The sequence below is a fragment of the Oryctolagus cuniculus genome, chromosome 3 (genome assembly GCF_051225735.1).
Source record: "Oryctolagus cuniculus isolate XC-2025 breed Fujian yellow rabbit chromosome 3, ASM5122573v1, whole genome shotgun sequence".
Classification (NCBI taxonomy): domain Eukaryota; kingdom Metazoa; phylum Chordata; class Mammalia; order Lagomorpha; family Leporidae; genus Oryctolagus; species Oryctolagus cuniculus.
The window spans coordinates 160328109-160342067 of NC_142869.1; positions in this window are offsets into that span (position 1 = coordinate 160328109).

Below are 13959 nucleotides of genomic sequence, written 5' to 3' on the forward strand. Positions count from 1 at the left end.
GGTTTTTAAAAAGTTTTATTTGAGAGATACAGCTGCAACATTAATACTTGTACAAGAAACATTTCTTCACAATGTAGAAACAGACTTAATTTTTTATGATATATCTAGTAGTAATCATAAAAGAAAAATATACTATAAATTCAATGCCCTAAATCTTTTGTTCATCAAAATACATCATTATAAATTGAAAAGCAGGCCACAAGCTGGAAAAATATATTTGCAAAGCACATATTTGTGCTTTCTATTTGACTTCAAGCTTTTAGTTGCGCAGACTGAGGGAAGCCCTCACTCAGGCAAAAATCTTATAAAAATGTCAATAGTTCGTTCTCTCTCTCTCCCCCCCCCCCGTGATATTCTTTCAAATAAATAAATAAATTTTTTAAAAAAAGTAATACTGCTAAGGACAGGTGTTTGGTAGAGTGGTTAAAATGCTGCTTGGTGGGCCAGCGCCGCGGCTCACTAGGCTAATCCTCCGCCTTGCGGCGCCGGCACACCGGGTTCTAGTCCCGGTCAGGGCACCGGATTCTGTCCCGGTTGCCCCTCTTCCAGGCCAGCTCTCTGCTGTGGCCCGGGAGTGCAGTGGAGGATGGCCCAAGTACTTGGGCCCTGCACCCCATGGGAGACCAGGAGAAGCACCTGCGCCGGCCGCAGTGTGCTGGCCACGGCGGCCATTGGAGGGTGAACCAACGGCAAAGGAAGACCTTTCTCTCTGTCTCTCTCTCACTGTCCACTCTGCCTGTCAAAAAAAAAAAAAAGAATTATTTAAAACATGTACAATGTTATTAATCAGAACAATAGAATTAATTATAATCCCTTCATATCACATAATATTCAAACCAAACTCCTTTTTTGGTCTAAAAAATTATTTATAATATTTAGCTGTTTGAATTGGGATCCATACAGTTTTTGCCTAGTGGATTAAGTTGATATGATTCATGTTTCTTTTAATGTATTAAAATTAACCCTCCCTTCCTTTTCATGGCATTTAGCTTGTACTATAACCAGATAACTTATCCTGTAGTATTTCACTCATTTTGGATTTAGCTTCTAATGAATAAAGTAACTAGAATCATCAATGTTTGATAAAATCATTAATCTCTAATATATAACTGATTACCCAAATTATATGTATATATGTGTACATATATGTTTTTTCTATAGTTATTTCTGGTCAAATTCCTCTCTATTTCTACCAGCTTAAGTTAAATCCTCCTGGATTTATATTCTTCACTAATAAGAAAAGAACTTTTAGAATGTCTGGAATATAATAGGTACTCAGTAACATGTGCTGAATAAATTAAGGGAAAATACATAGTTGAATATTACTTTAACCAGGTCATTAATGTAAACTTAGCTTTTATCTTTCCAAATCATTATTACATTCAGTAAGATTAGTTTTCCTAAGTAACAGCATTGGGCATATTGATTCTTAAGAAAAAAATTATAAAACCAAAATTACATAAAACTCTGGCCTGACATTTAAAATTATCCAGGGTTCATCCCATTAATCTTGGATTTCACTGATACCCATTAGGAATAATATTTAACTGAAGTGCATTTTCAGAAGTATGACTTTCATTTTCTTCAATCTGCCCCATCCATTTCATTTTTCTTATTTTCAAGATATAGTATATTTAACAACTTTTTAGAAAAGGTAAATGACATTTTTATTAAAAATAATTAACATATTTATGGATGAAGTGACATTACATGTATACAATGTGCATATATACAATGTATACTGATTAAATATTGGTAATAAACATTCTACTTTCTTGTAATTATTTTATGATGGCAGCCTTGTGGCTCCTCTTTTCTTTCTGATCAGAAAATATATAACAGTCTATATTGAACTGCAGCTGTGCCACACTGTTCTGCATAACATTAGGATCTTATTCCTTCTATCCAAGTCTGCTTTGATCGTTACCCTTCCTCCTTCTAACACCCCTCCTCACCCTTTCCAGCCTCTTGTAATTCAGATTGACTTTGCTTAGCTTCCACATATGAAAGAGAACATATATTTGTCTTTCTGTTCCTGGCTTCCTTCACTTGACATAATGTCCCCCAGTTCCATCCATTTTGCTGCAAATGACAGGATTCCATTCCTTTTGATAACTTGATAATATTCCATTTTGTATATCACCATGGTTGCTTTACCCATTCATCTGCTAACTGACACTTTGTTGATTCAATGTACAGGCTATTGTAAATAGTGATGCAATAAACATGGTTGTGTAGAAATCTCTTTGATATAATGATTTTATTTCTTTTGAGTATGTAACAAAAAGTGTGAAATGTCAGACTGAAGCCAAGAATCAGGAGATTTATACAGGTCTCCCACATGGATACAGGGGCCCAACCACTCCTTTTCCAGGTGCATCAGCAGAGAGCTGAATTGGAAGTAGAGCAGCCGGAAATCGAACCAGCACCCTTTTGGGATGCCAAGATGACAAGTAGTGGCTTTATCTGCTTTACCACAACACTAACCCCTCAAAATTCTTTTTCTGATATATGCACTTGTTTTTATAACCTCCTTCTCAATATTTCCTTTGCTGTATCCCACATACTTTGATGCAGTATGTCCTCATTTTCATTTGTTTCAACCAACTTTTTATTTCCATTTTAATTTCTCAATGATTAAATGGTCATTTCAGAGCATGTTCAAGTTCCATGTATTTGTCAACTTTACATCATTCTTCTGTTGTTGATTTCTAGTTTCATTCTATTGTGCTATGAGAAAGTACATGATATGATTTCAATTTTTAAAAATCTATTCACACTTGGTTTGTTTTGATGGTCTATCTTGGAAAATGTTCCATGCGCTGACAAGAAGAGTGACTATTGTGCAGCTGTTGATTGTAATATTCTATAACTATTATTACAATTATTTATTTATTATTTGAAAGAAGATGGTAGGGGTAGAGGCGGAGGTGGGGGTGAGGGAGGGGTTAAGTGTGGGAGTGGAGTGGAGGTGGGGTAGAGGTAGAGGTAGAGGTAGAGGTAGAGGTAGAGGTAGAGGTAGAGGTAGAGGTAGATCTTCCATTCACTGGTTCACTCCCCAAATACTGCATGGCTTGGGCTGGCTGGTCCAGGTAGAAGCCAGGTGGATGTCAGTGTCCCACGTATTTGGGCTATCTTTCACTGCTTTCCCAAGTTCATTAGCAGGGAGGTGGATCAGAAGCAGAGCAGCCTGAGTAGAATAAGCACTCCAGTATAGGATGTTGGTGTTGCAGGCAGCAGCTTAAGTCACTGTGCCACAATGCTGGCCCCTGTAAATTTCTGTTAAATCCATTTGTTCTGGAGTATGGTTCTTCAACTCTGATGTGCCTTTATTGATCTTATGTCTTGAAGATCCATTGGTGAGAGTGTGCTGTTGAATACTTCATACTAGTCTACGTCTCCCTTTAGATCCAATATATTTGCTTTATGTATTTGAGTAGTCTGGCATTGTGTGAAAATTCATTTCCAACTGCTGTATCTTCTCGCTGATCTGATCCATTTTTTGATATGTAGTGACATTATTTGTTTCATTTCATAGTTTTTCATTTAAAATATGTTTCATCCAATATTAGTATTGCTCTTCCTGCTTGCTTTTTGGTTCATTTGTATGGAATATCTTTTTCCAATCCTTCACTTTCAATGTATATCTTTTGTTATGAATTAAGTTTATTACAAAAACTATGGAGTTGGGTTTTATTTTTTTAACCCTCCATCCAACCTATACCTTTGATTGGGAAATTTAGTCCATTCATATTCAAAGTTATTTTGATAGATAAGAGTTTTTCCTGTCACTTTGTTAATTTCTTACTGATTATTGTATGTATTGTTTGTTTGTTGTCCTTAAATAACTTTTTATTTATCTTTGGTTTTCTGTCATAATAAAGTTTGATTCTCCTCTCTTTTTCTTTTCTGCATCTGCTGTGCTGGTGAATTTTCCGTATTTTCATGATTTTTGTTGTTATCATTTTACTTCTAGTGCAAGACTCCCTTTAGCATTTCATGTAGGTCTGATCTGGTTGTGATGAATATTCACAGATTTTTGCTTTTCTGAGAAAGATAAATAAAATCTTTCAGTTCTGAAGGATAGCTTTTCTAGATACAGTATTCTTGGTTGGCAGTATTTTTCTTCCAAGATCTATATCATTCCATTCTCTTCTGTTCTGTAAATTTTTTCTTGAGAAGTCTATTGTCAGTCCAGTGGATTTTCCTGTATGTTACTGATGCTTTCCTGTCACTGCTTTTAGGATTCTCTCCTTGTATTTGACTTTTGATAGTGTGACCATGTATATTGGAGGTCTTTTATGGCTGAGTCTTGTTGTTGTCCTTTGTGAGTCCTCTATCTGGTATCCATATCTCTTTCAAGAACTGTATGTTTTCAACTTTTATTTCATTCAATAGTTTCTCTGTGTATTCTTCCTTCTTTGCCCTTAGGTGTCTCCCTAATGCAAGTATTTGTTCACTTAATGATGTCCCAACTATCTCATAGGGTGTCTTTCTTCTTTCCAATTCTTGTTTATTTTTGTCTGTGTTATTTCAAAGACTTGTCATCGAAGTATACATTTCTTCTGCTTGTTCTTTTCTTCTATTGAAGCTCTAAGTTGCATTTATTTCATTGATCGAAGTTTTCAGCTCCAAAATTTCTGATTCTTCTTAATGATTTCTACCTCTTTGTTGAATTTCTCACTCATATCACCATTGTTTTCCTCATCTCTTTGAATTGTATAAGTCATTGAGTTTCCTTAGAATCATTACTTTGAACTCAATTTTTATGCATTTTTAAGATGTTCTTGATGTCAGAATACACTTTCAGAACTGTTGTGTTACACCGGTAGCTTTGTGCTTCCTTACTGAATGCTGTTTATTGTAAATCTATGTGGATGTCGGAGCATCTGGCATAACAATGGCCTCCTCTTTATGTGGTAGTTTTTTTGGAGAAATGTTTTTCATTTTGATGGTATGTGGGTGTCAGTTTTGTGGTTGTTTTTGTCATTTCATTTTTCTATAAGTAGTAATATGCATCTTTAATCTCTAGGGATTTTTTTTGCTTAGATACTTATTTCTAGAGCCTTGTTTTAATTGCAGTTTTATAATTACATGATAGACAATGCTTTACTCCTAGTATACTTAACTTTTAAAATAATATTTTGTCATATTTTGTGCATTTGTCATATTCTGTCTTATTTTAGTAGATTGATATAGATTATAATCTATGTGAGGTTAGGAGCCGGCATGATTTATTTTAATATAAGAAAATTATATAATCATTGAGTTAATTAGCATATGCTAATGTGGACAACAACATTTGCTGATAATTGTTTAAAAATATTAGACAGTGGCAATGAGTGTTTTCCACCAAGTGCCTTGAAATACACTGTAAGTCATAACTTGTTTTTTAGAAGATCTTGATCTCTTCCGTACTCTGCATTTTCTACACCACTCTTATATTTCCTTTATCTCTAACATTTATTTACCTCTACATTACAAACTTTCAACTTGATCTTGACTTATACAGAAAAATACTATGGCTCAGGAAGGCTAATGACCTCTATAATGTGGCTAAATTGTAAAAAGATCAAAAGTAGATACATCATAAAATACCCTTTTTTCAGGTATTAGTAATCTGGTAAGAAATATTTTATTGTGATAAAACACAAATAGTATGAAACCTACCCTCTTAAAATTTTTAAGTGTACAGTATTGTTAACTACATGCACATTGTGCTATATAGTAGATATCTAGCATGTTTTTACCTTACATGATCAAAATTCTACTCATTGAACACAAACTATTTTTTCTTTCAAGCCTTTGCAACTACCATTCTGCTTTCTGCTTCTGTGACTTTTGCCACTTTAGATACCTTCTATAAGTGGAATAATTCAGTATTTGTCTTTCTGTTACTGGTTTATTTCATTTAGCATAATGTTTTCAAGATTAAACTATACTGTTTTAACAATGTTTTCAATATAAAACTATATTATAGATATTACTAGATTTCCTTCTTTTTTAAGGCTGAAAAATATACCATTTCATAAGTTTCTTCTCATTTGTTGATAGGTATTTAAGTTATTTTTACTTGTTTGCTGTTGTGAATCGTGGTACAATGAACATAGGTGTGCAAAATACCTCACTGAGATCCTGTTTCCAGTTCTATTTGCTGAACCACCTTAATTGGTCATGTAAAGAAAACAATCTACATAGCAGAATATATAGGATACTATAAATTCTAAACACTCCAATAAGAAGACTTATTAAATAATTGCCTAAATTTCTCTTTTCAGTCTTTAATTCTACTAAAAACTCATACAGTGAATGATTTTTCAGCATTGAGAAATTATGGAAATAACATTTCCAATGAGGCCTTGAAGAATACAGTATATTGACAAATGGATAGGTCAGAAATGGATAGGTCAGATTTAAATTTGCTTGTTTATCAGCAAATTTTATACTTAACATATTTTCATTAGTAATATGCAAGTTTTAGCAATATTCACAGTACACCAGGGAAAAAGTTTAGGAAAAAAAATACAAACTCAGGATTAATTTGAATGACTTTAGTCATCTACAAACATACCTTTTTTTTTAATTCAGCTCAGAAAAATGCTTTGCCACATTGCTAAAAAAAGATTAAAAGTTGAATATCATTAATATAGTATTTATTAAATAGGTAATTTAACAAACATTTCTTTAATATTCACTGTTTAAGTATAATCTGAAATCAACTTGAGAAATAACTCCCTGATTCATATATAAATTATCATAATATAATTATTTATGGAGTAAGCACCATGAGTAAGAAACAACTCATTACAGAAATTCAGAGTGTGGACAAACAGCCTGGTAACTCTGGACATCAGCAAAGAGAGATGAACAAAGCAGTCACTGCTGCTGCCACTGTCACCCCTGCTTCTATACTGCCTCCCCGGCCTAGGGACATGATCTTGCCAGGACAAGTGTTCTATATATAAAATATTAGAACTGAGGAGACCAACTGAGGGAAATTTTCAGAAGAAGTGAAAACTATAAATATCACAGTGACTGTAAAATCCAGGAGAGAGAGAGAGAGGGAAGGAGAGAGGGAGGGAGGGAGGGTGAGAGAGAGAGAAGCATGATGCCACTATTGCCTTTTACTCCTACCCCAGCTCCCCAGCTAAGGGATACCATCTTGCTGGGAAAAGGGTTCTACATATAAAATGCTATGACTGAAGGAACACTGTATAAAGGAAGTGATGAGATTTTCAAAGAGCACAGAGACTCTGAAGGCCAGCAGAGAAAGGAAAAAGCATGTCACAATTGCCTCCTGCTGCCGCTGCTTGCCATTCCTACCCTGGACCCCCGGCTGGGGGACTGCCATCTTGCTGGGAACAAGTAAGCAGAAAGCACCGCACCCCTCACTACCGCAGCAGACAGGGAACCCTAAGTGTGGGAGAACTCCACAGTCCTCACTGTGGAATTAAATTGAAAGGTATAGTGACAAAGATACCCATATGCACACACACATAGCGTATTTCCATCTGCTGGTTCACTCCCCAAATGGACAGACCAGCCAACGGTGGGCCACACACACTGAAGCTAGGAGCCAAGAACTCCATCTGAGTGTCTCATATGGGTAGCCAGAACCAAGCACTTGGGCCATGCTCTGCTGCTTTCCCAGGCACATCAGTAGGGAGCTGGGTCAGAAGCAGAGCAGCCAGCACTTAAACCAATACTTGCACATGAATACCAACATTCAAGTAGGAACTTCACCCAGGATGCCACAACACTGTCTTTAGACATTAAAGCAAGTCTAGAGGGCTGACTGGGTCCAAGTGACTACTTTGCTCCAAAAGAAGGCATCTATATTGCTTCACTCTGTCCTCAAAAATCCAGACCTGAACTGCTGTTATGAGGTTGCTAAATTCCATCTGTCTTAGAGAGCAGCAAGCAGCCCCCACTACCAACAGCCCCCAGGGACAAAGCAAGGATACTTTCTAGGGCACAGAGTAGATCCCTTTGATGCCTGCCACTGTGGGAGTTCTGGGCACAATTCCAGGAACTATACTTATTCATTGTGTGTGATTAAGTGAAGATCCCCTTGGCTTTTTGGGGCTAATCACCAACAACAGTGTTCCCCAAGGACCAGATCTGAGGAAGCCTCCTCTATAGCTCTTAACACAGGGTACTGCATGGCCAAGGCACAAACCTCTGTCAATTTCACATGCCTATGGGGGACTAGGGACAGTTTCCTCTTTGCCCTGAAATGGGAGCTGTCATTGTTAATGCTACAACCCCAGGAGCAGCCTGCATTCACCTATTGGATTTACAGGGCCTAACTGCCATTCCTCTGCTTCAGACTTGTGACTACTAGTCTGCAATTCCCAGCATAGTTGGCACTCACCCTGTAACAATTGAGTAAGGATCCCACTGTACCCTGCAGCTTCAACACCCTAACTGTTATTACCAAATTTCTCAGTTACTAGAACAAACCCTGTGAGAATTAGGGAATAATTAACCTCCACTGCTTCAGACCCACACAGGCCAGTACATAATCCTCATCAAAACATGCATTCACACAGTGATAACTGGGGTAAGGTCCTTGAAGCATCCTCCAGGGCTGGCACTTGGATTTTGGTGATGTATTATTCAGCATTAGTCATGCCTACACAACAGGATCTGGGGAAGGACCCAGAGACAACAAACAGGGTCATAGTTATTGGTGCCACATGTTTTAGTATCACTCAATCTTCCCTTGACAGACAAAAAGACAGCACTTTCTGTGTCCATAGCACAAGGAATGTGACTACAGCCAGCGCATTGCATATGACTGATACTCAACTCATCAGGGACTAAAAATCCACACCTTTGAAAAATTCATGGCAATGTCATACTACCTCCATGAACTACTAAAGACTGTACAACTGTGGCATTCCTCATCACTGCTGATGCTGATTACATCTGAATAAATCATTCAGAATGTTGGTTACAATTCTGGGCTCCTCTAGAACCAAAGGCAAAGCAAGAACCCAGGTGATTTCCCACATTCCATCAAAACAAAGAATATTTTCAAAAAAAAAAAAATGAACTGTTACACCAGAAGTACAGGCATCAACATACTGAAACAAGAAATATGAAGAGACAAGGAAGCATGGCACCTCTAAAAGAACACAATAGTTATTCAGAAGTAGATCCTCCTCTGAAAGAAATCTCTGCAATGTTTGAAAAATCATTCAAAATAATGATCCTAAGGAAACTCAGTGAGATGCAACAGAACACAGATAGTTTAAAGATAGGAGGGAAACAATACATTTTATGAATAAGAAATTAAATAAAGTTCTAGAAATCATTTAAAAGAACCAAATAGAAATTTTGGAGCTGGAAACATCAATAAATTAAGTAAAAATACAATTTAGAGTTTAAACAAACAAATAGACCAAGAAGAAAACTCTCTAATATGAGGAAAAAACTTCTGAAATAATACAGTCACACAAAAATAGAAACAAGAGAAGGAAAAAGAATGAAGAAAATCCTATCCTACTGAATATATGGAGCATCATTAGGGGAACAAATATTTATATTTAAGAATACCTGAAGGAGAAGAGAAGGAAAAAAACTGAGTGAAATAATAGTTGAAAACTTCCCAAGTGTTGAAAGAGATAGGGACATCAAGATACAAGAAAACTCAATCTAAAAAATATCTTCTCTGAGGCATTTTGTAGTCACATTATTGGAAGTTAAGGACAAGGAGAGAATCCTAAAGACAGTAAAATAATCAAGTTACATATAAAGGAAAACCAATAAGACTAACAGAAGTCTTCTCAGCAGAAACTCTACAGGCCAAAAGAGAATGGAATGATATATTCAAGGTTCTTGAAAGATAAATTCTTTCATCCAAGTGTACTATAGTCAGCAAAGCTATCACTTAGAAGTGAAGAAGAAATAAAATATTTCCCAGAAAACAAACATAATTCATCACCACCAGACCAGTCTTACAAGAAATACTTAGGAAGCCTTATATTAGAACTAATCATCATGAAAACATATGACAGTACTGAATTCATTACAGAGCAGATAGAATCAGTAACCAAGCAACAAAATGACAGGAGTTGGTTCTTATCTATCAGTGATAACCTTGAATATAAGCAGATTAAATTCCTCAGTTGCCCCAGTGGAGAAAAAAGGAAGACCCAATTATTTTCTACTTATAGGAAATATACTTTTTAGGTAAGGATACAGATGGACTGAAAGCAATAGTTTATGAAAAGTTATAGCATGCAAACCAAAACCAAAAAAATAACAGGAATAGGAACTGTGACTTGCTGGCACCAAGCTGTGCGTGAAATTGCACATGACTCCCCTGACCAAGGGCTCATCGCACTGGGGACGGGGTGGGGGGCGGGGGAGACTGCTTACTGGGAACCAATGGTAAATACTGTACTGTCTTTATTTTATTAAAGCATTGACCGTCAAAAAAAAAAAAGCTATACTTACATCAGGTAAATCATATTATAAAAAAACATAAAGAGAGAGAAAGAAGGACATTAAATACGTTGATCAGATGATCAATTCAGAAAGAAAATTTAACAAACATAAATAAATATGCACCTAACACATACCACCAAGATGTATAAAACACATGTTATTAGACCTAAAGGAAAATATAGACTTCAATACAATAATAGTGGGTGACTTCAACACCCCACTTTCATCAATGGGCTGATTATCCAGACAGAAAATCACTGAGGAGATCAGAGTTCACACTCAAGTAAATGGACCTAACAGACATTACAGAACATATCACTCAACAGCTAAAATATACATATTTTTTTCATAAAAGCACAGAATATTTTCTTGGATCATTCATATATTAGGCCACAAATCAAACCTTAGTAAATTTAAAAAGACTGAAATTATACCATGTACCCTCTCAGAGCACAAAGGAATAAAAGTAGAAATCAATGACAAAAAATAGAAATTTTACAAGTGCATAGAAATTAAACAACATGCTACAGAATGACTAAAGGGTAATTGAAGAAATTAAAAAGGAAATAAAAAACATTCTGGAAACAAGTGAAAGTGAAAAGCATATGCACATCAAAAACTGTAGTATACAGCAAAAGCAGTTTTAACAGGGAATTTTATACCAGCAAGTGCTTATATTTAAAAAATAGAAAAAAAATCTCAAATAAATTATTGTATGATGTATCCCAAGGACTTAGAAAAACAAGAACAAATCAAATCTAAGATTAGTGGGAAGCAAGAAATAATAATGATCGGAAGAAACAACCCAAGATGGTGGATTACGGAATGACATTTTGTGCTAGGTTAGGGAAAAACAGTAAAAGAGAGAAAAAAAAGTTCAGGAAGTGCACTTTTAGGAGAATTGGAAAGAAAACTGCACTAAAATTCTACAAGAGGAAAAGGAATGCTGTGGACAAATGTAGAGAGTTCGGATGTGCCGCATGAACACAAACATAATGCACTACTACATCAGCCCCGAGATGGAGAGAGTGGCAGCTTGGAGACAGAGGTAAGACCATAGTGATATAGCCAAAGGGAGAGTGTGTTTGAGTCTGGACTGGAGCCCTGGGGACTAGCAGTTGATAGTAGTTGCCCATGGACCCAGTGGAAGTAGAGGGGACATGTTTATTTCACCCCAACTTCCCTACAACAGCACCTGCTGCCTGGCTAAGAAAGGGTGGGTGCTATTTTGGATTTGGGTGGGAACTGCAGAAGCTGTTGTGCACGTGCTGAGCAACTGGCTGAGACAGGACTCCATCTTCTCGACAGTACTGGTGGCAGTGGCAGAGAGAGCAGCATTTAGCCACTGGCTCTTATGCATGCATGTGATCCAGATATCCTCATGGAGGGAACAATCTGCAGGCTAGAAGGTGGCTGGGCAGCCACATAGGATGGTGAGGAGCCCACAGGCTCCCAAATCAAGACACTAAGTGAGGATGTCTCTGGGAACATATGCCTCTCTTTTGACTGGACAGGTTGGCAGGGCAGAGAGAAACCTGTGCATCCAATGTCTGTGGGAACCTTGTGTGCTGAGACCATGGGGACATGGTGGTTACATGAGAAGGTGCAGGGTATAGCTGGGACTCTGGGCAATCACTGGGTGCTGCCCCACATGCTCAGAGCCACTTGCTTGCCTAGAACAGGTCATTGCAGTGGGAAACTGTGCTCACAGTGAGGACTGCACAGGCCACTTGTGCAGTTCATATGGTGAAGTGGAGCAGACTAGGAGCTAACAACTGGGCATTGGATCTATTACACCCAACTTATATGTTACCATTGATACTCACCCCACCCTGGAGCACTGATAAGGGCTCCCTGGCCACAAGTACCACACACATCCTGGTATTCACTGAAAGTGCAGACATTCCACTAAGCCACATAAGCATAACTCAAAGATAAAAGCCATCAGAGGAAACAAAACAAAAATCAACTCTGCAAATACCTCAAAACAAATGAGGAAATCAAAGAAACAAGAATAAGACACCATGACCCTCTACAAAAAAGCACAACGTTTCAGTATTAGAATGTGAAGTTGAAAAGATTGAAGAAATGCCAGAAACAGAATTCAAAAACTAATCATAGGATTACTTAAAAGCAATAGAAGCAAATCTACAAACTAAAGAAAACTATGTAACATAAATCAAATTTTTCCCCATGGAATTGAGATTTTAAATAAAAATAAAAATTAATTATTAGAAATGAATTTAATAGAACAAATAAAAATGCAGTAGAAAGTCTTAATAGCAGACTTGGTGAGACAGAAGAAGGAATGTCCAAGCTGGAAGACAAATCTTTGAAAATCTTATAGTCAGATAAAAAAAAATAAAGAAAATAGAAAATTTAAAAACAGTATTGGAGGTATATGGGATACTATCAAATGACCCAACATACATATCTTAGGAGTTACGGAAGCTGTGGAAAGAGAAGGCCTATTTAGTGAAATACTTACTGAAAAATTCCCCAATTTGGAGAAAGAAAGGGACATCAAGTAGAAGAAGCACATAGAACTCCTAACAGACATGACTAGAGAAGATCTTCCCCAAAACATACTGCAGTTAAACTTTCCACAGTAAGATATAAATAAAAGGTACTAAAGTGTGCATGAGAAAAATGCCAGATTACTTTCAGAGGATTTCAAATTAGACTCACAGATGACATCTCATCAGAAACCCTTCAGGTTAGAATAGAATGTCTGTATATAGTCCAAGTCTTAAGAGAAAAAAACTGTCAGCCCGGAGTACTATACCTTGCACAGCTCTCATTTATGAATGAAGGTGAAATTAAGACCTTCCAAAACAAACAGAAATTGCAAGAATTTGTCATGTCTAACCTTACAAAAGATGCTTGAAGATGTGATATACACAGAAACACATAAAGATAGCCATCATTATGAAAAAATGTAAAGGCAGAAAGTCTCCCAATAAAACTACAAAAGAAATCAAAGGAAACAATAAGAATATTTATGGAAAAATGGCAGGGCCAAGTCCTTACTCATTAATAGCCATGCTGAAAGTAAATCCCCTTAAGCCTCCAATTAAAAGATACAGACTGAATGGTTTAAAAAGCATGACTCATCTATTTGCTATCTAAAAGAAAAACATCTCACCAAGAAAGATACATGCAGATTGAAGGTGAAAGGATGGAAAAAGATATTCCATGCTAATGTAAAGCAAACAAGGGCAGGTGTTGCTATCCTAATATCAGACAAAATAGACTTTAACATAAAAACTATGTAATGATTAAGAGATCAATTCAACAGGAAGATGTGTCTATAATAAGTATATACACACCCAATTACAGGGCACCTAGCTATTTAAAAGAAATGTTAACAGATCTAAAGAGTGACATACTCCAATACAATAGTAACAGGGAACTTCAACATTTCACTTTCATCAATGGACATGTCAACTAGACAGAAAATCAACGAAGAAACAACAGAGCTAATGGAAATTATGGACCTAACTG